The sequence below is a fragment of the Triticum dicoccoides genome, chromosome 6B (genome assembly GCF_002162155.2).
Source record: "Triticum dicoccoides isolate Atlit2015 ecotype Zavitan chromosome 6B, WEW_v2.0, whole genome shotgun sequence".
NCBI lineage: Eukaryota > Viridiplantae > Streptophyta > Magnoliopsida > Poales > Poaceae > Triticum > Triticum dicoccoides.
Genome location: NC_041391.1, coordinates 525,451,136 through 525,474,453, shown reverse-complemented (window position 1 = coordinate 525,474,453; position 23,318 = coordinate 525,451,136).

Below are 23,318 nucleotides of genomic sequence, written 5' to 3'. Positions count from 1 at the left end.
CTTGACGAGCCTAGCATGTACAGACATGGCCTCGGAACACGGAGACCGAAAGGTCGAACATGAGTCGTATAGAAGATACGATCAACATGAAGATGTTCACCGATGATGACTAGTCCGTCTCACGTGATGATCGGACACGGCCTAGTTTGACTCGGATCATGTAATCACTTAGATGACTAGAGGGATGTCTATCTGAGTGGGAGTTCATAAGATGAACTTAATTATCCTGAACATAGTCAAAAGGTTTTTGCAAATTATGTCGTAGCTCACGCTATAGTTCTACTGTTTAGATATGTTCCTAGAGAAAAATTAGTTGAAAGTTGATAGTAGCAATTATGCGGACTAGGTCCGTAAACTGAGGATTGTCCTCATTGCTTCATAGAAGGCTTATGTCCTTAATCCACCGCTCAGTGTGCTGAACCTCGAACGTTGTCTGTGGTTGTTGCGAACATCTGACATACACGTTTTGATAACTACGTGATAGTTCAGTTAAACGGTTTAGAGTTGAGGCACCAAAGACGTTTTTGAAACATCGCGAAACATATGAGATGTTTTGAGGGCTGAAATTGGGATTTCAGGCTCGTGCCCATGTCAAGAGGTATAAGACCTCCGATGACTTTCTTAACCTGCAAACTAAGGAGAAAAGCTCAATTGTTGAGCTTGTGCTCAGATTGTCTGAGTACAACAATCATTTGAATCGAGTGGGAGTTGATCTTCCAGATAAGACAGTGATGGTTCTCCAAAGTCATTGCCACCAAGTTGTTAGAGCTTCGTGATAAACTATAACATATCAGGGATAGATATGATGATCCTTGAGGTATTCGCGATGTTTGACACCGCGAAAGTAGAAATCAAGAAGGAGCATCAATTGTTGATGGTTGGTGAAACCACTAGTTTCAAGAAGGGCAAGGGCAAGAAGGGATACTTCATGAAACGACAAATCAGCTGCTGCTCTAGTGAAGAAACCCAAGGTAAAACCCAAACCCGAGACTAAGTGCTTCTGTAATAAGGGGAACAACCACTAGAGCAGAATTACCCTAGATACTTGGTAGATAAGAAGGCTGGCAAGGTCGATAGAAGTATATTGGATATACATTGTGTTAATGTGTACTTTGCTAGTACTCCTAGTAGCACCAGGGTATTAGATACCGGTTCGGTTGCTAAGTGTTAGTAACTCGAAATAAAAGCTACGGAATAAACGGAGACTAGCTAAAAGTGAGCTGACGATATATGTTGGAAGTGTTTCCAAGTTTGATGTAATCAAACATCGCACGCTCCCTCTACCATCAAGATTAGCATTAAACCTGAATGGTTGATTGAATCTCGATCGTAGTGATACACATTTTCATGCCAAAAGATAGTAATGATAGTACCACTTACTGGTGGCACTGCCATGTAAGTCATAATGGTATAAAACGCATGAAGAAGCTCCATGTTGATGGATCTTTGGGCTCACTCGTTTTTGAAAAGTTTGAGACATGCGAACCATGTCTATTGGTGTATACGCATGAAGAAACTCCATGCAGATGGATCGTTTGGACTCACTTGATTTTGAATCACTTGAGATATGGAAATCATACCACATGGGCAAGATGACTGAAAAGCCTCGGTTTCAGTAAGATGGAACAAGATAGCAACTTGTTGGAAGCAACACATTTTGATGTGTGCAGTCCAATGAGTGTTGAGGCATGCAGTGAATATCGTTATGTTCTTACTTCACAGATGATTCGAGTAGATGTTGAGAATATTTACTTGATGAATCACGAGTCTGAATTATTGAAAGGTTCAAGTAATTTCAGTGTGAAGTTGAAAGATCGTCGTGACAAGAGGATAAAAGATCTATGATATGATCATAGAGATGAATATCTGAATCACGAGCTTGGCACAGAATTAAGACATTGTGGAAATTGTTTCACAACTGATACAGCCTGGAACACCATAGTGTGATGGTGTGTCCAAACGTCATAGTTGCACCCTATTGGATATGGTGCATACCATGATGTCTCTTATCGAGTTACCACTATCGTTCATGGGTTAGGCATTAGAGACAACCACATTCACTTTAAATAGGGCACCACATAATTTCGTTGAGACGACACCGTATGAACTATGGTTTGGAGAAACCTAAGTCGTCGTTTCTTAAAAGTTTGGGGCTGCGACGCTTATGTGAAAAAGTTTCAGGATTAAGCTCGAACCCAAAGCGGATAAAGTACATCTTCATAGGACACCCAAAACAGTTGGGTATACCTCCTAATTCAGACCCGAAAGCAATATGAATTGTTTCTAGAATTGGGTCCTTTCTCGAGGAAAAGTTTCTCTCGAAAGAATTGAGTGGGAGGATGGTGGAGACTTGATGAGGTTATTGAACCATCACTTCAACCAGTGTGTAGCAGGGCACATGAAGTTGTTCCTGTGGCACCTACACCAATTGAAGTAGAAGCTTATGATAGTGATCATGAAACTTCAGATCAAGTCACTCCCAAATCTCGTAGGGTGACAAGGATACGTACTACTTCAGAGTGGTACAATAATCCTGTCTTGGAAGTCATGTTGCTAGACAACAATGAACCTACGAGCTATGGAGAAGCGATGGTGGGCCCGGATTCCGATAAATGGCTCGAGGCCATAAAATCCGAGAACGGATCCATGACTTTGGAAGAAATACTTGATGGTCGTAAGGCCATTGGGTACGGATGGATTTTGAAAGGAAGACAGACAATGATGGTAAGTGTCACCATTGAGAAAGCTCGACTTATCGTTGAGATGTTTTTCGACAAGTTCAAGGAGTTGACTACGATGAGACTTTCTCACTCGTAGCGATGCTAAGAGTCTGTTGGAATTATATTAGCAATTACTGCATTATTTATGAAATCTTGCAGATAGGATGTCAAAAACATTGTTTCCTCGACGATTCTTGAGGAAAGGTTGTATGTGATACAACCGGAAGGTTTTGTCTATCCTGAAATATGCTAATAAGTATGCAAAGCTCCAGCAATCCTTCTGAGGACTGGAGTGAGCATCTCGGAGTTGGAATGTATGCTTTGATGATGATCAAAGATTTTGGGTGTATACAAAGTTTATGAGAAACTTGTATTTCCAAAGAAGTGAGTGGGAGCACTATAGAATTTCTGATGAGTATATGTTGTTGACATATTAATGATCAGAAATGACGTAGAATTTCTGGAAAGCATATAGGGTTATTTGGAAAGTGTTTTCAATGGAAAACCTGGATTAAGCTACTTGAACATTGAGCATCAAGATCTATAAGGATAGATCAAAACACTTAATAGTACTTTCAAATGAGCACATGCCTTGACGTGATCTTGAAGGTGTTCAAGATGGATCAGTCAAAAAGGAGTTCTTGCCTGAGTTGTAAGGTATGAAGTTAAGACTTAAAGCTCGACCATGGCAGAATAGAGAGAAAGGAATGAAGGTCGTCCCCTATGCTTAAGACATAGGCTCTACAGTATGCTATGCTGTGTACCGCACCTGAAGTGTGCTTTACCATGAGTCAGTCAAGGGGTACAAGAGTGATCCAAGAATGGATCACAGGACAGCGGTCAAAGTTATCCTTAGTAACTAGTGGACTAAGGAATTTTCTCAATTATGGAGGTGGTAAAAGAGTTCGTCGTAAAGGGTTACGTCGATGCAAGCTTAACACCTATCCGGATAGCTCTGAGTAGAGATACCGGATACGTATAATGGAGCAACAATTTAGAATAGCTCCAAGTAGAACAGTTATTTGGAATAGCTCCAAATAGAACGTGGTAGCTGCATCTAGGAGATGACATAGAGATTTGTAAAGCACACACGGATCTGAAAGGTTCAGACCCATTGACTAAAACCTCTCTCACAAGCAACATGATCAAACCTAAAACTCTTGGGTATTAGTCACATGGCGATGTGACCTGTGAGTGTTAATCACATATCGATGTGAACTAGATTATTGACTCTAGTGCAAGTGGGAGACTGTTGGAAATATGCCCTAGAGGCAATAATAAATTGATTATTATTATATTTCCTTGTTCATGATAATCGTTTATTATCCATGCTAGAATTGTATTGATAGGAAACTCAGATACATGTGTGGATACATAGACAACACCATGTCCCTAGTAAGCCTCTAGTTGACTAGCTCGTTAATCAATAGATGGTTACGGTTTCCTGACCATGGACATTGGATGTCGTTGATAACGGGATCACATCATTAGGAGAATGATGTGATGGACAAGACCCAATGCTAAGCCTAGCACAAGATCATGTAGTTCGTATGCTAAAGCTTTTCTAATGTCAAGTATCATTTCCTTAGACCATGAGATTGTGCAACTCCCGGATACCGTAGGAGTGCTTTGGGTGTGCCAAACGTCACAACGTAACTGGGTGGCTATAAAGGTACACTACGGGTATCTCTGAAAGTGTCTGTTGGGTTGGCACAAATCGAGATTGGGATTTTGCCACTCCGTGTAAACGGAGAGGTATCTCTGGGCCCACTCGGTAGGACATCATCATAATGTGCACAATGTGACCAAGGGGTTGATCACGGGATGATGTGTTATGGAACGAGTAAAGAGACTTGCCGGTAACGAGATTGAACAAGGTATCGGTATACCGACGATCGAATCTCGGGCAAGTACCATACCGCTAGACAAAGGGAATTGTATACGGGATTGATTGAGTCCTTGACATCGTGGTTCATCCGATGATATCATCGTGGAACATGTGGGAGCCAACATGGGTATCCAGATCCCGCTGTTGGTTATTGACCGAAGAACATCTCGGTCATGACTACATGTCTCCCGAACCCGTAGGGTCTACACACTTAAGGTTCGATGACGCTAGGGTTATATAGGAAGCTTGTATGTGGTTACCGAATGTTGTTCGGAGTCCCGGATGAGATCCCGGACGTCACGGGGAGTTCCGGAATGGTCCGGAGGTAAAGATTTATATATAGGAAGTCCTATTTCGGCCATCGGGACAAGTTTCGGGGTCATCGGTATTGTACCGGGACCACCGGAAGGGTCCCGGGGGCCCACCGGGTGGGGCCACCTGCCCCGGGGGGCCACATGGGCTGTAGGGGGTGCGCCTTGGCCTACATGGGCCAAGGGCACCAGCCCCTAGAGGCCCATGCGCCAAGATATAGGAAAAAGGGGAGAGTCCTAAAGGGGGATGGCACCTCCGAGGTGCCTTGGGGAGGATGGACTCCTCCCCCCCTCTTAGCCGCACCCCTTCCTTGGAGGAAGGGGAAAGGCTGCGCCTCCCCCCTCTCCCCTGCCCCTATATATAGTGGAGGGGAGGGAGGGCATCCATACCTGAGCCCTTGGCGCCTTCCTCCCTCCCGTGACACCTCCTCCTCTCCCGTAGGTGCTTGGCGAAGCCCTGCAGGATTGCCACGCTCCTCCATCACCACCACGCTGTTGTGCTTCTGCTGGATGGAGTCTTCCTCAACCTCTCCCTCTCTCCTTGCTGGATCAAGGCGTGGGAGACATCGTCGAGCTGTACGTGTGTTGAACGCGGAGGTGCCGTCCGTTCGGCACTAGGATAATCGGTGATCTGAATCACGACGAGTACGACTCCATCAACCCCGTTCACTTGAACGCTTCCGCTTAGCGATCTACAAGGGTTTGTATATGCACTCTCCTTCCCCTCGTTGCTAGTCTCTCCATAGATAGATCTTGGTGACACGTAGGAAAATTTTGAATTTCTGCTACGTTCCCCAACAGGATGCACCGGCGAAGTTTGCACCAACTCTCGAGGTGAGAAAGGGCAATGCACGGTACCGAAGAGGCTAGCAATGATGGAAGGGTGAGAGTGCGTATAATCCATGGAATCAACATTAGTCATAAAGAACTCACATACTTATTGCAAAAATCTATTAGTCATCGAAACAAAGTACTACGCGCATGCTCCTAGGGGGATAGATTGGTAGGAAAAGACCGTCGCTCGTCCCCGACCGCCACTCATAAGGAAGACAATCAATAAACACCTCATGCTCCGACTTCGTTTCATAACGGTTCACCATATGTGCATGCTACGGGACTTGCAAACCTCAACACAAGTATTTCTCAATTTCACAATTACTCGACTAGCATGACTCTAATATCACCACCTTTATATCGCAAAACTATTGCAAGGAATCAAACATATCATATTCAGTGATCTACAAGTTTTATGTAGGGTTTTATGACTAACCATGTGAATGACCAGTTCCTGTCATCTCTCTAGATAGATATAAGTGAAGCACGAGAGTTTAATTCTTTCTAAAAAAGATATGCCCACGCTCTAACAAATATAAGTGAAGCAAAAGAGCATTCTACAGATGGCGGTTGTCTAAGTAAAGAGAAACAGGCAATCCAAACTTCAAATGATATAAGTGAAGCACATGAAGCATTCTATAAAGCCATACTCAAAAGATATAAGTGAAGTGCAATGAGCATTATATAAATCAACCAAGGACTATCTCATACCAGCATGGTGCAAAAATGAAAACTGAAAACTAAATGCAAAAGACGCTCCAAGATTTGCACATATCACATGAATGAAATGAATCCGAAAACATACCGATACTTGTTGAAGAAAGGGGGGATGCCTTTCGGGGCATCCCCAAGCTTGGACGCTTGAGTCTCCTTGAATATTTACTTGGGGTGCCTCGGGCATCCCCAAGCTTGAGCTCTTGCCTCTCTTCCTTCTTCTCACATCGAGACCTTCTCGATCATCGAACACTTCATCCACACAAAACTTCAACAGAAAACTCGATATGATCCGTTAGTATAAGAAAGCAAATCACTACTCTAAGTACTGTTGAAAACCAATTCATATTTTGTTTTTGCATTGTGTCTACTGTAATATAACTTTTTCATGGCTTAATCCACTAATATAAATTGATAGTTTCATCAAAACAAGCAAACTATGCATCAAAAATAGAATCTGTCTAAAACAGAACAGTCTATAATAATCTGAACATTCACCATACTTCTGATACTTGAAAAAATCTGCCAAAATTAGGAAAAATAAACAATTTTTATGGCAAGACATTTCAAAAAGAATCAGAACCATTTGACATTCCAGTAAAAAAATAAATTCATGCACTACAGCCAAAGTTTCTGTCCTGCACCACACAAACCAACAAGCATCGTAAACATCCTAAAGGCAAACCTTGGAACATTATTTTTATAATACAATGGAATTGTACAAGGGGATAATTATTTTTGTTGAAAAGTTTCTGTAATCAAGACTCACAAAGTTTCCGTGAGCATGAACAAGGTTCAAGGCTAGCTCCCACTTAAACAATGCTCGTCTTTTCTCACTTTCACTTTCCTTTTTGAAAAAGTTTTGGGTTCCCCTATTTATTTTTGTTGTTTTTAAACTATATGAAATCACTCAACAGAAATAAATGACTCTCTAAAACTTCTGGGTTGTCTCCCTCGCAGCGCTTTCTTTAAAGCCATTAAGCTAGGCATATAGTGCTCAAGCAGTGAATCCACCCGGATCCCAAGGTATATCAAAGCCAATTTTAATTAGCAATGATTTGTAATTTAGTAGTGAGCACAAAGCAACATATATCATGAAACAACAAAGTCTAACTCTCTTCCTATGCATCGGCATGTCATAAAAGAACAATTCATGCACACATAGTAAAGTCCAATGCATAGTATAAATAGTTTCTTGCAATTTTATCGTGTTGGAAACATAGAGAGGTGGAGATATAGTTCCTCTCTCATAATAATTGCAAGTAGGAGCAGCAAGCACATGCATATTATATTCATCAAAATCATCATGTGCAACGGTAAAAGGCAACCCATCAATATAATCCTTAATAAAAGCAAACTTCTCCGATATAGTGTAGTTGGGAGAATTCAAAAAGATAATAGGACTATCATGCGTGGGTGCAATAGCAACAATTTCATGTTTAACATAAGGAACTATAGCAAGTTCATTTTCATAAGCACAATTCATATTGGCATCTTGGCCACAAGCATAGCAAGCATCATCAAAAAGGGATATTTCAAAAAAATCAATGGGATCATAATAGTCACCATAGCAATCATCCTTCGGTAAGCACGAATGGGAATTAAACAATGTATGAGTTGAAGAGTTACTATCATTAGAAGGTGGGCACGGGTAGCTAATCCGCTCTTCCTCCTTTTGTTCTTCGCTCTCCTCATCATCTTTTTCATCCAATGAGCTCACAGTTTCATCAATTTCTTCTTCCATAGACTCCTGCAAAATATTTGTCTCTTCTTGGACAGCGGAGTACTCCTCAATATATGGTTTAACATAGGCATTAGAAGCATAATTATCATAGCAATATTTAAGTATGGCAAAATTTTCAAATTTGTAAAGAGTAGCATCATACTTTTCAATCAAAGAAGCAATTTCAAAAGCACCCTTAAAAGCAACAAATTCTTCAATTTGTTGAACATCATAGTAATTATAAACACCCTTAGCATACGAAGATATGATTCCATTATCACTAAACTGACATTGATAGGGAAGGTGCTTCTTAGGGTTTTCAGAACAACAAGTAAAATCATATATTTCACATAAATTCCAAGCATAGCATTGCAAATGATGAATTAGATCCACTAAACATTTCCCTTTTTCATATATACGGTGTCGCACATAACAAGCATGCTCATCTAAAGATTTGCCCTCAACTAAGCTAGTTGAGATTTCAGCACGAGCACATATGGATCGAAGATGATCCAAGTAATAAGCTTCAGCAGTGTGATAGATTTTGAGTGGTTCTTCACCCATTGCTTCAGTAGGTACAACTATTTTTTTTGGTATTTTGCATTTCATACCCATAACTAAAGATAGAAAACAACTAAGAACAGCAAATAAAAATTACTTAGTGATAAAGCAAACAAGCACACACGAGAATATTCACCCCACGCTATTGCTCCCCGGCAATGGCGCCAGAAAAAGGTCTTGATAACCCACAAGTATAGGGGATCAATTGTAGCCTCTTTCCATAAGTAAGAGTGTCGAACCCAACGAGGAATAAAGGTAGAACAAATATTCCCTCAAGTTCTATCGACCACCGATACAACTCTACGCACGCTTGACGTTCACTTTACCTAGAACAAGTATGAAACTAGAAGTACTTTGTAGGTGTTTTTGGATAGGTTTGCAAGAAAGTAAAGAGCATGAAAATAAAAGCTAGGGGCTGTTTAGATGAAGACACAACTAAATTAGTTTTAGTAAAGAGCTTGTTGTCACGAGAAAGTTATTTGTCCCTAGGCAATCGATAACTAGACCGGTAATCATTATTGCAATTTTTATTTGAGGGAGAGGCATAAGCTAACATACTTTCTCTACTTGGATCATATGCACTTATGATTGAAACTCTAGCAAGCATCCGCAACTACTAAAGATTTATTAAGGTAAAACCCAACCATAGCATTAAAGTATCAAGTCCCCTTTATCCCATACGCAAACAACCTACTTACTCGGGTCTATGCTTCTGTCACTCATGCCACCCACCATAAGCAAATCATGAACATATTGCAAACCCTACAGCGGGAATCCCTCACGCTTGCGCGACACGGAGAGCACCATAGGACAGCACCAATAATAAAACATACAACTCAAACCAATCTTGATCATCAAATAGCCCGTAGGACAAAACATATCTACTCAAACATCATAGGATAGCCATACATCATTGGGAAGTAATATATAGCGTTGATCACCATGTTTAAGTAGAGATTACAACGGGTAAGAGAGAGGTTACACCGCTGCATAGAGGGGGGAAGAGTTGGTGATGATGGTGGTGAAGTTGATGGTGAAGATAACGGTGATGATGATGGCCCCCGGCAGCGCTCCGGTGCCACCGGAAGCAAGGGGGAGAGGGCCCCCCTTCTTCTTATTCTTCCTTGACCTTCTCCCTAGATGGGAGAAGGGTTTCCCCTCTGGTACTTGGCTCCCATGGCATGGGAGGGGCGAGAGCCCCTCCGAGATTGGATCTATCTCTCTGTCTCTCTCTGGTTCTGCGTTCTGTTCTGGCTCTGTTTCACCGTTTCGTGTATATATGGAGATCCGTAACTCCGATTGGCCTGAAACCTTTGCCGTTATTTTTTTTCCGAATATTAGCTTTCTTGCGGGAAAAGAAGAGCATCAACCACCTTATGGGTGGCTCACGAGGGTAGGGGGCGCGCCCTGGGGGGGGGCCCTACCTCATGACCACCTTGGACACTGGTTCGCGTTGATTTTACTTCCAGATTTTCCATATTTTCCAAAATAAGCTCTGTCCGTTTTATCCTGTTTGGACTCCGTTTGATATGGATATTCTGCGAAACCAAAAACATGCAACAGACAGGGACTGGCACTGGGCCCGGATCAATATGTTAGTCACAAAAATAATATAAAAAGTTGCCAAAAATTATAGATACAACGGAGACGTATCAAAGAGCTCAAGAAACAATATCCTGGGTACCCATAATGCTGGCAAGATGCTTAGCAAGCTTATTAACTTTCTCTTGTTTGGCGCTTAAGTCCTCCAGCGCTTGCTGTTGCACCAGAAAGTATGCATCTGAATTCTGCAGGGACTTCCTCAGTCCTTCGGCTTCCTGTCACATAACATCTGATTGATGTCTTTCAACTTGAAGTTGAGACTCAAGAAGCCGAACTGATTCAGGCAACGAATTTGAAGAGCTGGTGCCAGCAGTGGTAGCCAGTAACTCGAACACTACATCAAGAATGGACTTTAGGGTTGTCTCAGTGTCTTCAATATAGTTTTTATCAGCTTTCTTGAGACCAATAGGGATGTCTCACTATCTTGAACCTTATCTGCATTACTTCCTTTACCATTGCATAACAGGGTACTCTTCTCCAATATTTTATCCGCGTTCTAAAAGAGAAACAAACAAACACATCTCAGGTTTACAATGTAGTATACGAAACTCATTTTTGTAAACCAGTTCAGTAGTAAGGTGGACAGGATAACAACATGAAACAAACATATATCTATGTAGTATGGTCATTGTATGGTCTATATCATTCTAGTTTATGTTGCCAAATCAAGATAGATACAGTTCGAATCATATCTATTTAAGACAAAGCAGCATAGACAGAATATAAGTGTGGGAAACTACACAACAATAACAACACTTGTAATGTGCATGGCATGAGAACATAACTGTTTATTCAATTGAAACTGAAATCAACATAGAGCAAGTTACAATAGCAAACAGCCAAACACGTTGAAGAAATAGGTTTAAAACATACCTGTTGCGCCATTGGAGTTTCAATTGCATCCTTAAAATTTGAAATTAGTTGGTATCAGTAAATACAGTGATCCAAGAGCAAAGTAGTATGAACCATAGCTACGGAACCTGACCTGAGAACAATTCTTCTTTTGCTTTAAGCGTTGACTTCGGGTTCGGAGTGGTGGTCCTCGTGATTTGGGCACTGCAGTTTCCTTACTAACTGCTTGTGTTTGGGTGCTCTGTGGTGGAGACGGTGTTGTGTCAACTGGAACTGGGTGTCTATCTGCTGGGGTTGGGGTTAGAAGGGGTGTAGCTGGTTCTCTGTACAACTGGGTAGGGGTACAATCTGCATGAGTGTGGGTTATGTGTGGTGGGGCTGGTTCTTGGGCAAGTACAACCATGGTTCTATCTGCATTGACAGGTAGCACGATCTTTTCTAAAGACCGTGTTTTTACTCCCACAGATACTGCCATCACTCCCTCCAATTGAAATGGATGATAAACAAGAAAAGTAATTGAATGTACAGACATTGTAAGATAGACAGTGCAACGGATAGTAGGGAAGAAAACAGGGCATGAAATAATTCACATTTATGTTGTCTAAGTAAACAGAATAGCAGGACATAATTTCACATATATGATGGCTAATTAAATAGGATAGCATGACACAATTTCACATGTATGATGGCTAACTAAACAGGATAGAATGACATACTTCAAAATATGATGACTATGTAAACATGATGACATGATATAACTATACGATGTGTCTATTAAAGTGGTTGGCATGCCATAAATCACAAACATGCCGTCGATGGAAACATGATGGCATGATATAATTCACGGATAGAATGACATAATTTAAAATATGATGACTATGTAAACAGGATGAGATGATATAACTATATTATGTCTTTAGAAAATGGGTTGGCATGCCATAATTCAGATACATGCTGTCTATGTAAACATCATGGCATGACATAATTCAAATATATGATTTATATACTAAGGAAGTGAGGGCAATCACATATATGATGTGTCAACTAAGGAGATGGCATTCAATATTGTGTATATGATGTAAAAACTAAGCATTGCAATACAACATATGCATTATATGAGTAATATAACCCTGCCAAGTTTGAGCATACACCTCAGGGGGATAATAGGACTGGTCATCTGCCTCTGAATCCTCCTCTGAGGAGCTATCTGTAAGCAGCAAGATATCTGCTTCAGCAGGTAGCATTGTCTGCTCTAAAGACCTTGTTTTCACTCTAGATTTCTCCATCACCAATTCAAATGGCTGATGCACAGGAAGAGCAGTTGAATATACCAACATTGTTGACAAAAGCAATGAGAAATACAAAAAAAGGACGGCATGATATAATTCACATATATGACGCTTGCCTAAACATCATGGCATTGCATAATTCACATACATAATGCCTTGCAACAAGATAACATTGCATAATTCACATATATAATGTCTTGCGACAAGATGGCATTGCATAATTCACATATATGGTAATTAGACACTAAACATGTGGCATTCACACAAAGCATATCTAAACTAAGCAAAATACACAGCAATGCAAGATACCATACGCACGATATGAGCAACATAACCCTGCCAAGTTAGGGCATGCACCTCGTGGGGGGGGGGGATATGACCGGTCATCTGTCTATGAATCCTCCTCTGAGGAGCTATCGGTAACCAGCAAGACATGCGCTTCGTCAGATAGCATTGTCTGCTCTGAAGACCTTGTTTCCACTCCAGATTTTTCCATGACCGTGCCGAATGGCTGATGCACAGGAAGAGTAATTGAATGTACTAAAATTGTTGATAAATTTAACACGTAATAAAAAAATGATGGCATGATATAATTCACATATAAGATGACTGGCTAACCAGGGTGGCATTGAAAAATTCACATATATGATGTCTGGCTAGACAAGATGGCATTGCATGATTCACATATACGATAAAGAAACTAAACAGATGGCATTGACACAAAGCATGTCTAAACTAAGCAGATGACATCTTTAATGTATACAGTAAGCAATGCAAGGCACCATATGCATGATATTACCAACATCAGCATGCCAAGTTAGAGCGAAGACCTCATGGGGTAAATAGGAGTGGTCTTCTCCTTCTGAATCCCCCTCAGAACAGTTATCTTCCTCTTGATTACGATCCGAAATGGGTGGAGGGGGGCTGCCTTTGCGCCCACCATGGAACGACGTCTGCATGAAATTTTGTTGCCACGCAAGGCTAGTCTCTTTTGCTCTACATGATCAGTTCCATTGTGTACAATAACTGGCATGCATAGGAATAAAACATAGTGAGATTATGTAAGGAGTGCATGCACAAATCCAGAGTGATGGTAGCAAACTGTGGATAGACCCGAAACCAATGATAGCAGGCAGATAATAGCTTTAGTTAAAAAATACAGATAATGGCTCCTTTAATGTTTGTTTGCGCCCAACATGAAACTCATAGTAGACACCGGAGATTAACCAGATACTAGACATATAGTACTGATTGCTGCCCCAATATGTACCCCACAACCATTTAAAAACTCAAGTTTCAGCATTAGTTTGGACCTGACTCGGAGTCTAATAGGTGAACACGATGATAATGTAGCATGTCATCATATTAAGCGACGCATAACGTAAGCAGACACGAAAGAGTGCGACCTCTCTTGCGAACCCGTGTAGTCCTCAAGGTCATCTGCTCAGTTGATGATGGTAATGTAGTTGTCGTGGCTGCTGGCGGCGAGGAAGAAGATCTGAGGCGGCGAAAGACAGTCTGGAGAGCGGATCCCTGCTGTGGTGAACCCTTCCGTCGTTGGAGCAGCTGAGCTGGGGTGGAACACAGCGCCGCAGGAGCAGGACAAACCACACAAGGTTTTCTTTGACGCATATCTGTAACAGAAGTAATTGAGTAAGGGCTTGTTTGAATTTGAGGATTCTAACAATGCAGGGATAGGAAATAGACAGGAATAGGATAGAATGCACGTGCAAAACAGAGAATTTAAAAACACAGGATTTCTGCCAATCTGGGTGTTTGATTCACAACAATTGGAAGATCACAGGATCCAAAAAAGCATGGTGAGATTAAGTCAAAGCACAAGAAAATGTACGGTTATAATGCTATTATGCTACTATCTCTTAGTCTTGTGCTTGATGAATAGGAATATGAAAAGGAGGAGAAGTGGAAATAAGAATTCCTATGGTTTTTATTTCAAGGAGACACTAAAGGAACAAATCCTATAGTTTTCCTTTGCTCCATTCCTTTGCACCAAATTCATGAAAAGTAGTACCATAGAAAACTTTCCAATTCCGATGTTTTTCATTCACTTTTCCTTTCAAGCACTGGCGATTCTAGTAGGCAGGCTTGAGCAAGGAAAATCCTACACTAAAAAATGTTTTTGTGCTACTTGTATTACTTTGGACCCAGGCCACTGCCATACTAGCTCAACTCCCAGGCCCATCGACAAATGCATAGCTCAAATGCGCAGAGATAAATAATGATGGCGTTCAAGAGAGTCCATCACGGATAGCTAAGTTGCCTGGTACCTCACTGCTTGTCATATAGTAGGATAAAATAATCATATTTCCCGTTACTGCAGTGCTCAGTGGACAATATATATAACATGTAGAGTAAAAAGAGATGCAACAAGTGTACAACCTCTTTGGCGAAGCCATGTCAATCTCAGCGTGATTGGGTTGGCCGGTGAGGATGCTCCGACTGACTTTGCTGTTTGAGGAGGGGAAGAAGATCTTAGGCGTCTGGAGATGGAGCCTGAGGTACTGCTCCGCTGTGGTGGAGGGTTTCGTCATTGGAGCAGCTCTGATGAGTTGTACGACGCCGAGGCTGAAGCAGGACAAGAGAGACAACGAACAATGTTAACCAGAGTGGAATTCTAATAGCTTCTCCAATACATGACGTAAAATACATAACCACAAAGTGCTAGATGTAAAATACATCAGCCGCTCATCTCTGAACTTAACTGTCGAAACTGAATTTTGCTGTCAAAACTGAACACACTAGCAAGGTGAGGCTACATGTCGGTCGACTGGCTTTTTCATCTCTGGTCATTCAATTTTGCAGCCGTTGGATACGAAATCAAGGGTCTGCGGTTCATCTTCAACCTCCACCCCCTTAGCCGCCAGCCACCACCGGCCAAACAGCAGCCCCCCGCCGCTCGCGACTGGCAGTGCTCTGCCCCGCCCGCCTCGAAAACACTCCCCACCATTGGTCCACCGCTGCCCCGGCCATCCCTCTAGGCCCCCCCCCGTGCCGAGATTTTTCTCCGGCGATCCCCATGCCACCGCCCCGCCAACGCCCCGCCACCGCCGGCGACCACCGCCCCCATCCTGAACTCTAAGATAGATAGTGGGGTACCTCTCCGGCGAGCCCCCCTCCTTGCTGCGGCTGGTTCTTCCTTCACCCCGGCGAGCCCCCCCTGAAAACCGACTGACCCAAAAGTCGATTCAGCCGACAGAAGTGTAGCTAAATCAGAGCAGCATCGCAAGCAAGAGCAAGAGCGAGAGCAGCAACGCGAGCAAGAGCAATAGCAAGAGCAGACCAGGCAGGGGACCGAGAGCAAGAGCAGAGCAGCAACGCGAGCAAGAGCTAAAGCAGCAACAGCTCCTACTGATGTGGACGTCGCCGCCGAGGGAGCGACGCCATGGAGGAAGTGGCCGGCGATGCCGCCGTGGATGGAGCCGCGCCGTGTCGGCTCGGGACCGAGCGCCGGCAGCACCGTGAGATCGAATCAAGAAGAAAATGCGGCGATTAGTGTACAACCTCTTTGGTGGCGCCGATTAGGCGTAGCTTCATCCGAGGAAACGGTGACGATGATGCTCTTTCGGTGGTGCAGGTGAAGACAGCGGTGTGGAAATGGAGGTGGTGCGGAAGACGAGGGCAACGTCGGGGTAGCTCCTTGGAGGTGGAGGACGGGGTGGCTGAATCGGCGGGACAATGAGATCGATGACGGATCCTCATCCAGTACGGTGGATGAGGGACGTGGAGGTGTTGCTGTGGACGACGTCGTCGGGGAAGAGGCTCCGGCTGGGTGGCGGCCGGAGCAGGGTGTGGGGTTTCGTCACGGGTTTTCACGGCCTCGGTGTATGAATGGGTGGGCGGATGGGATGGAAGTGGGGAACCATGGCTTAGAGACGCTCTTGTCCAAAATGTGGGGTAAGTTACAAAAGTACCCCCACCGATTTGAGGCGGTTCTTTCGGTTCAGGGGTACCATGGGCATTTCACGTATCGAGATTTCACAGGAGGTGGGAGTTTTCGCGCGCGTTGTAATTTCGGAATAGCAAGGCGCGGGTTGAGATGGAGGGAGTTGTCGGAACACAAAGAGACAAAGATATATCTTAAATATTTTGGGCTAACAAGGCGCAGGTTGAAGAGGCGGGAGTTTCGCAGCACGATAGACAGAGAAGCTAGCTCGAATTTTCAGCATAACAAGGCGCGGCTTGAAATTTCGGAAGAACGAGCTTAACATGTACCCAAAAATAAAGATAATTTGCACCTCAACACGCACAACACACACACAAACACCATTTAGACTAGAGTAAGGGACACGTGCATTGCACGCATGAGATTTGGCAACCAAATTATGAATAAATACCACATTATAGCATGCAAGTTTTGAGTCATATATGCATGATGTAGATGTTCGTTTAATTCTTATAGTTCATTTCATTCAAAATCATCTAGTTTTTATAAGAAAGCTTATCTATTTTAAGATTCATGGAATTGTGCGTCATAAGACATAAAGTAAAAACAAATAATGGCAAATCATGTAGAAAAACATTTGGGCAATTCTGATACGGAAGATTCTAGAACAAATACGAAGTGCTTGTGTTTTGATGTTTGTGCATTATGCTTAAGTTCAACCATGGAGTCTTCTATATTATACATGTGGCGAAATCTGGTGGAATCTAGATGATATCCAACGGCCAGTAGTGCTCAAATTTGCCATCTTTGGACCATTGGATTCGCCTGATCCAATGACCATCTTTCAAAGTTAAAGTTACCCGCACACAATATAAAAATATATAAAATATAATATATATATGGGTATAGATATAGATATGTGATGCGAAAGCCGCCCATCATCTCCAATTAGAATAGTGTGTCCATGCAAGGATGCGACGTGGCCAAATGATGTCTGCCATCGGTATCTCAAATTCAAATCAGTCTGACCTTGTTCAATGTGTATACATTACAACATGCTTGTTTCCAAATCACACCGCGCAGATCTCCGTTATATTCATGCATGCATGGGTTTCAAACATCAAGATCTATTTGAATTCAACTTTACATTATTATGACCTCACCTATTCTTTTACACCCACACAGTAGTCTTCTCTTTATAATTGTACCACTAACTTTCTCTCGTGCATGCATGCACACACACTACGAGTCGGCATTATCCATCGCACGCATGCAATCTTTTTTCTTCAGGTCAGTCTCCCATGAAGGCACACACCCACACACATCCCCCTCTCCATCATATCGGGCATTCTTTATCTCTCACGCGTGCATGCACAACAATTAATGTTCCTCTATGTATGTGTGTATATAGCTAGGTCTTTCATAGTTTTCCACACAAACCGATCAATCGATATATGCAGTGAGGTCTCACCCTCTTTCCCACATCCACATCGATCAATCTATACCTCTCTATATAGGATTAACATATATAGCTAATACACACACATTAATTATATATCCAACGTCCCCCTCTCATCATCCATGCCTTCCGCTTCATCTCTCAGACGCATGCACAATGGCGAAGACAGGGGGCAGTAAGGGCCATGCCCCCTCCCCCCTAACATCACTATATATCGAGGCTAATATGAATGTGATCATTAGACAATTGCTGCTAAAAATGGTTTAAGTTCATGAATTGACCCTCCTCGTAAAGGATTAGCAATGCTTGCCCCCCTAGATCATTTATTTTTCATGGCTCCGCCGCTGCGTGCAACAGCGCACGTGTTCGCCCCCTCTCTCTAAATATCGATCTCGCACTTGTGCATTCCTTCATAGTCTCCCTCCACTTTGCCCCTCGCACCATCTTCTAGCCCCCACCGGATTTTGCCACATGTACAATCTAGCAGACTCCATGGTTGAACTTAAGCATAATGCGCAAACCTCAAAACAACAGTGGTTCTCTTTTGTTCTAGAATCTTCCGTATCATAACTGCCAAACTTTTTTTTCTAGTTGAATTGCCATTATTTGTTTTTACTTTATGCTTTACAATGCACAATTCCATGAATCATAAAATAGATTAAGGGCTTCTTTGATTCAAAGGATTCTCAAAGGAATTTTGGAGGATTCTAATCATTAGGAATTTTTCCTATCTTGGTTGTTTGATTCGTAGGATTGTAAACCATAGGAATTTTTCCATATGATTCATTTGCACTAGATTTCATAGGAAACATCCCATCCACTCAAACCTCTTTGAAAGAATGCTGCGTTTTTTCTATGCACAATCAAACACACGTACAATCCTGTAGGATACAAGACGACATTCCACTATAATCCCATGTTTTTCCTATTCCCGCGTTCTTAGCTTTTTTTATAAAAACTAATTGATTTTGAATGAGATGAGCTATAAGAATTAAACGAAGGGCTACATCAGGCATATATGACTCAGAGCTTACATGCTATAGTGTGGTATTTATTCATAATTTGGTTGCAAAATCTGATGCGTGCAATGCACGTGTACCTTACTAGTACTTCAAGTATGTGCAAAACACGTAAATTAGAATACCAATGGCACGCTACACAGTGTCTCCCTTACAGTTCATGAAGCCACGTGGCACATGTGGAGGCGTTGTCGTGACCTCCTTGCGTGGATTGATCACAATGATGTGCTGCTGGTTCCAGAAGAATGTACTCGTCCTCCCTGAGCCATACTGGCGGTACATGCACAAAGCGGAGATGTGCACGCACGCCACACACGCACTCATTCCCTCACACGCACACGTAGGTACATGGGCGGACACAATTTTGTACCAAGATCCACCCCATGTGATAATTTGACGCGTGTAAAGTCGTTCACTTCATTGATGGTCAACTAATACAGCGCATGCAAATTGAGTGGACGTGAGGGCGGAAAAAAGACATTATTACTCCACTGTGCGCATGCGAGTAGTTAAATCGTGGGTTCCTAGTGGTACTTTCATTGGTCTCCTTCGTATTTTGTGCCAATTTTTGATAGTAACATAATATTTACGCATTTGAGCAGTGTAGTACTTGAAATTTATGTTCCGCTAAACTCATCGGGAGCCGTTTCGAGCCTCGAAACCAAAACCATCAATTAATCTTTACCTTGTTCCCATCACATTCGAAAGCCTGCTCACACCTACTAGTACGTACCAAACCTGAACGTGTTCCCACTATGCAGGTATTAGTACTAGTGCTAGTACTTAGGTTATAAAAAGGGGAAATACCTAACCGAAAATTACTCTACCTTTCCTCCTCATAAGTGCTTCTTCTTCGTCCGTCGTTGCCATGGCCGGTGAGCAGAGCTCTAGGTCAAGAACTACTCGTAACAAGGGAGCGGCAACCAAGGATGTGGAAAAAAAAGAGAGGGCTCACCACCACACAGAGACCTTGAAAGATCTCTCACGGGCAAGCGATGGCTCCCAGGAGCGCCCTAGCCGCGGAGGCGAACATGCCAAGCCGGCGGATCTGGAGTCGTTATCCCTCGACGGCATGCCCGATCAGCTCAATAAGCACCTCAATAAGCAGAAGGAGTTCATCCAAGGCTTGATGGAGTTGCTGAAGGAGAGCCTCGATGACATGCCCGCTGAGCTCAATCAGTAGGGGGAGTTGACCGCTGGCTTGGTGATGCTGCTGAAGAAGAGCATTGCCTCGGAGAAGAAGGCGACCGGCGAAATCCTGTGAATTCAGGAGGACAAGGCGAAGCTCTGCCATGAGATCGACCTGTTGAAGGAGAAGAACGCCGGCTGGAAGAAGATGCATGAGAATAGTAGTTCCACGATGAAGATGCTGCAGGCCCTCGTCATGGAACAGAAGGAGGAGTTGGCGAAGCTCCGCATCGAGCACCCGGCTGCTGTCAAGGTACGTAATGCGGCCGTGGAACAGATGATGAAGGCTCGCATTGAGAAATCCTGTGTCATGGACAGAATGAAGAAGATGGCGGAGGAGACGCGCAAGGAGATGGAGGCCGTGGAGGCGATGAAGAAGCAGTTATGACTCCGTGGCGAATTAGATCATTTGGGGTGATAATCTTCCTTCTTCTTTTGCTCCTGTGGTTCATCTTTTGCTTCGGGTGTTTCACCGCACGTATCATGTTCTCTGCGAGGCATGAATAGAACAATGGTTTTTTTGAGGGAATGAATAGAACAATGCTAACAATGAGATGACTAGCAAATTAGATCATTTTTATCGCCATATGGCACTGGGCTGCCGGGTTTCGCGCTCCTCCATCGTAGTACTACTCAAGTGGAAAACTTGAGTACACCGCACGGTTCTTTTCTCCTCCTCGATCAGGTCGTCAACGCATTTATACGAGCAGTCAAATCACAAGGCCCCACCTTCCAACAGTAATGAGCCGTCAAATCACAAAGGCCCTCGCCTCTTTTGAAACCGACCAAGCTAGACTGCCCCGCCCTCTAGCCTTTAAAAAATGTATACTTTTGTATAGTAGTAGTATCGATGGATTGCGCCATGGAGCAAAACTTGAAATTAAAAAAAGGTGGTACATATAGAGAGCGCTCGTCGCCAAATTATGCATATAGTACTATTAAAAAGGCTAGTCACAATAATGGTGTCCAGCACAACCCACCCCTCAAATAAAACTAAGAGGGTGCTTGGATACGTTTTAGTCCCATGACTAAAAGTAGTGGGACTAAAACATGCTAGCCTCACCCATGCTTGGATCCAAATACTAAAAAGGCTAAATTCAAGTTAATGAGCATTTATTATCCTCCAAACCCTCCAATCCAGAACTCGCCCATATTAAAGGAGAGGAGTTAAATGAGTAGAGAGAGGACTAATCCACATTTTAGTAGGGGCACCCCTGACTAAATTTTTTTAGTCTCAAGACTAGTTTTAGCCCCTCTTTAGTCAGGGGTGCTTGGAACTTTAGCCTCTTAAAGAGACTATTTTTAGTCAGACTAAAATAAGTCCCTTGGATCCAAGCACCCTCTAAGCATCCTGGAATTGTTTAACAAAACTAAGCACCCTGAAATTCTTTGACAACTAAACTGCTGGCTATATGATGTTGGCCATATATATTGTACGTATATAATGTGAAGAAACGAGTGGTAGTACTATACCAACTAAAAGATAAAATGTAAGAAATACTAGTATGTACGTACTGAAGAGTTAAAGTAACGAGAAGAAACATAACATAGTTCTGCTGGGGGCTCAGCACAACACACCCCTCAAATTACATTAAGCACACCTGAATTAAACTTTGCAACTATTCCGGTAGACACTGCATTAGAACCACCATGAGCAATGACATTGCCACCTTACTCGGAGTCCTCGTCCACGTCCTCGACTTCGTCCTTGTCCCTCTTCCTCTTGGCCGATACTTCTTTGCTTGAACCGCACACTTGGCTGTTACTCTTCATCCAACCCTTGTAGATATTGAAGCAAAGGTAGCCATCCATTGCAGCGTAGTGGATGTGGTCTATATCTAGTACATTCCGCTGCCATGCATGACGATGAAACGTGTATGGAGGTTTCTCCAGTTTACCGTACGAAGGATGAACCATGGCTCCTGCCAGGGTCAACATTGAAGGCTGACGAGAGGACACCAGCCGATTCTTCTGGAGGTTGAAGGTGTTGCCTACAACGAGGCCTATCCGACGCAGGACTTCTTTGTTGTTACCAAAGTCTACAGTAACGAATTTGACTAGGTTGCTCTCAAGGAAGTCCTTAAAATCCTGGCACTCAACGTCGGCATGGCATATGTGGTAGACCAAGCATAAGTCATGCACGCAAACCTGGATCACGGCGGGCTTCTTCCTCTCTTCGTCCTTTAGATCCTTCTCTCGTCCCAGGACTGTGGTGTACTCAACATCTAGCCCAGTGACCCACTCATCATCTGAGTCTTTGAACATGCGTCTGAAGCGAGAAAGGCATCCTTTCACCGTCGCGGAAGAATGGGTGTAGATGACGTCGAACTCATCGCCGGTGATGGTTCTAACCTTGTACTCACCACCGATCGTGGAGATTTGGGATGCCATGGATTTGGGAGGAGGGTTAGGATTAGTGGAACTGCCGTAATGTGAATGGACGGGACGACTAGGAGCGAACCGCCATAGTTTTGAAGGACGTGCAGGGACAAGTAGGAGCGAACTTCCAGCGTGCGAACGGCAGGGTAGTGGCTTTCCATTCGCCCATGATACGGGCTTCCAAGAGGCCTTGGATCTGAGATCGAACGATTGCATGGTGTGATTCTAGACCTATGGGTGAATATCCTATCCTGGAGGGTTATTCTGCAAATTTTCAGCAACTTAGCATGCGACTGTTTGATCTCAGATCCAAGGACTGCCAGCAGCCCGTATCATGGTCACGCCTACCATGACCATCGCGTCGCTCGCGTGGTCGCGCCCTTGGAGATTTAACACGGTGCATTAGGCTATCTGATGTTGGCATGTCATACATAGTCATCACTTAGTCACTCATACTACAACAAGGTTGGCTATAAGTGTATTTTTTTACTCCTCTCTATCTCTTTCTTCGTACTCCCTCCGTCCCATAATATAAGAACATTTTTGACACTAGTGTAGTGCCAAAAACGTTATTATATTATGGGACACAGGGAATACTAGTATTTATTGCATTTGCCAAGGAGTGACCTCTTCCAATGAAATAGTGTTGCTAAGTTTGCTTCATTTAATTAGCTATAGACTCAAAATTGTCTTTTCACCTAGGTACACACGCTTAGCACCGTTTCTTCCTTGGGTCACCAAACTAGTCTCTCTCTTCTTGATTAACTTGCCACATCATACTTTATGCCTATGTGGCAAGCTTAAGCACCTGTAGGAGCAAGTAAAAGTAAGTACAATAGTGCACTTTACATGGCATTTTTGCATATGTGGAGGAA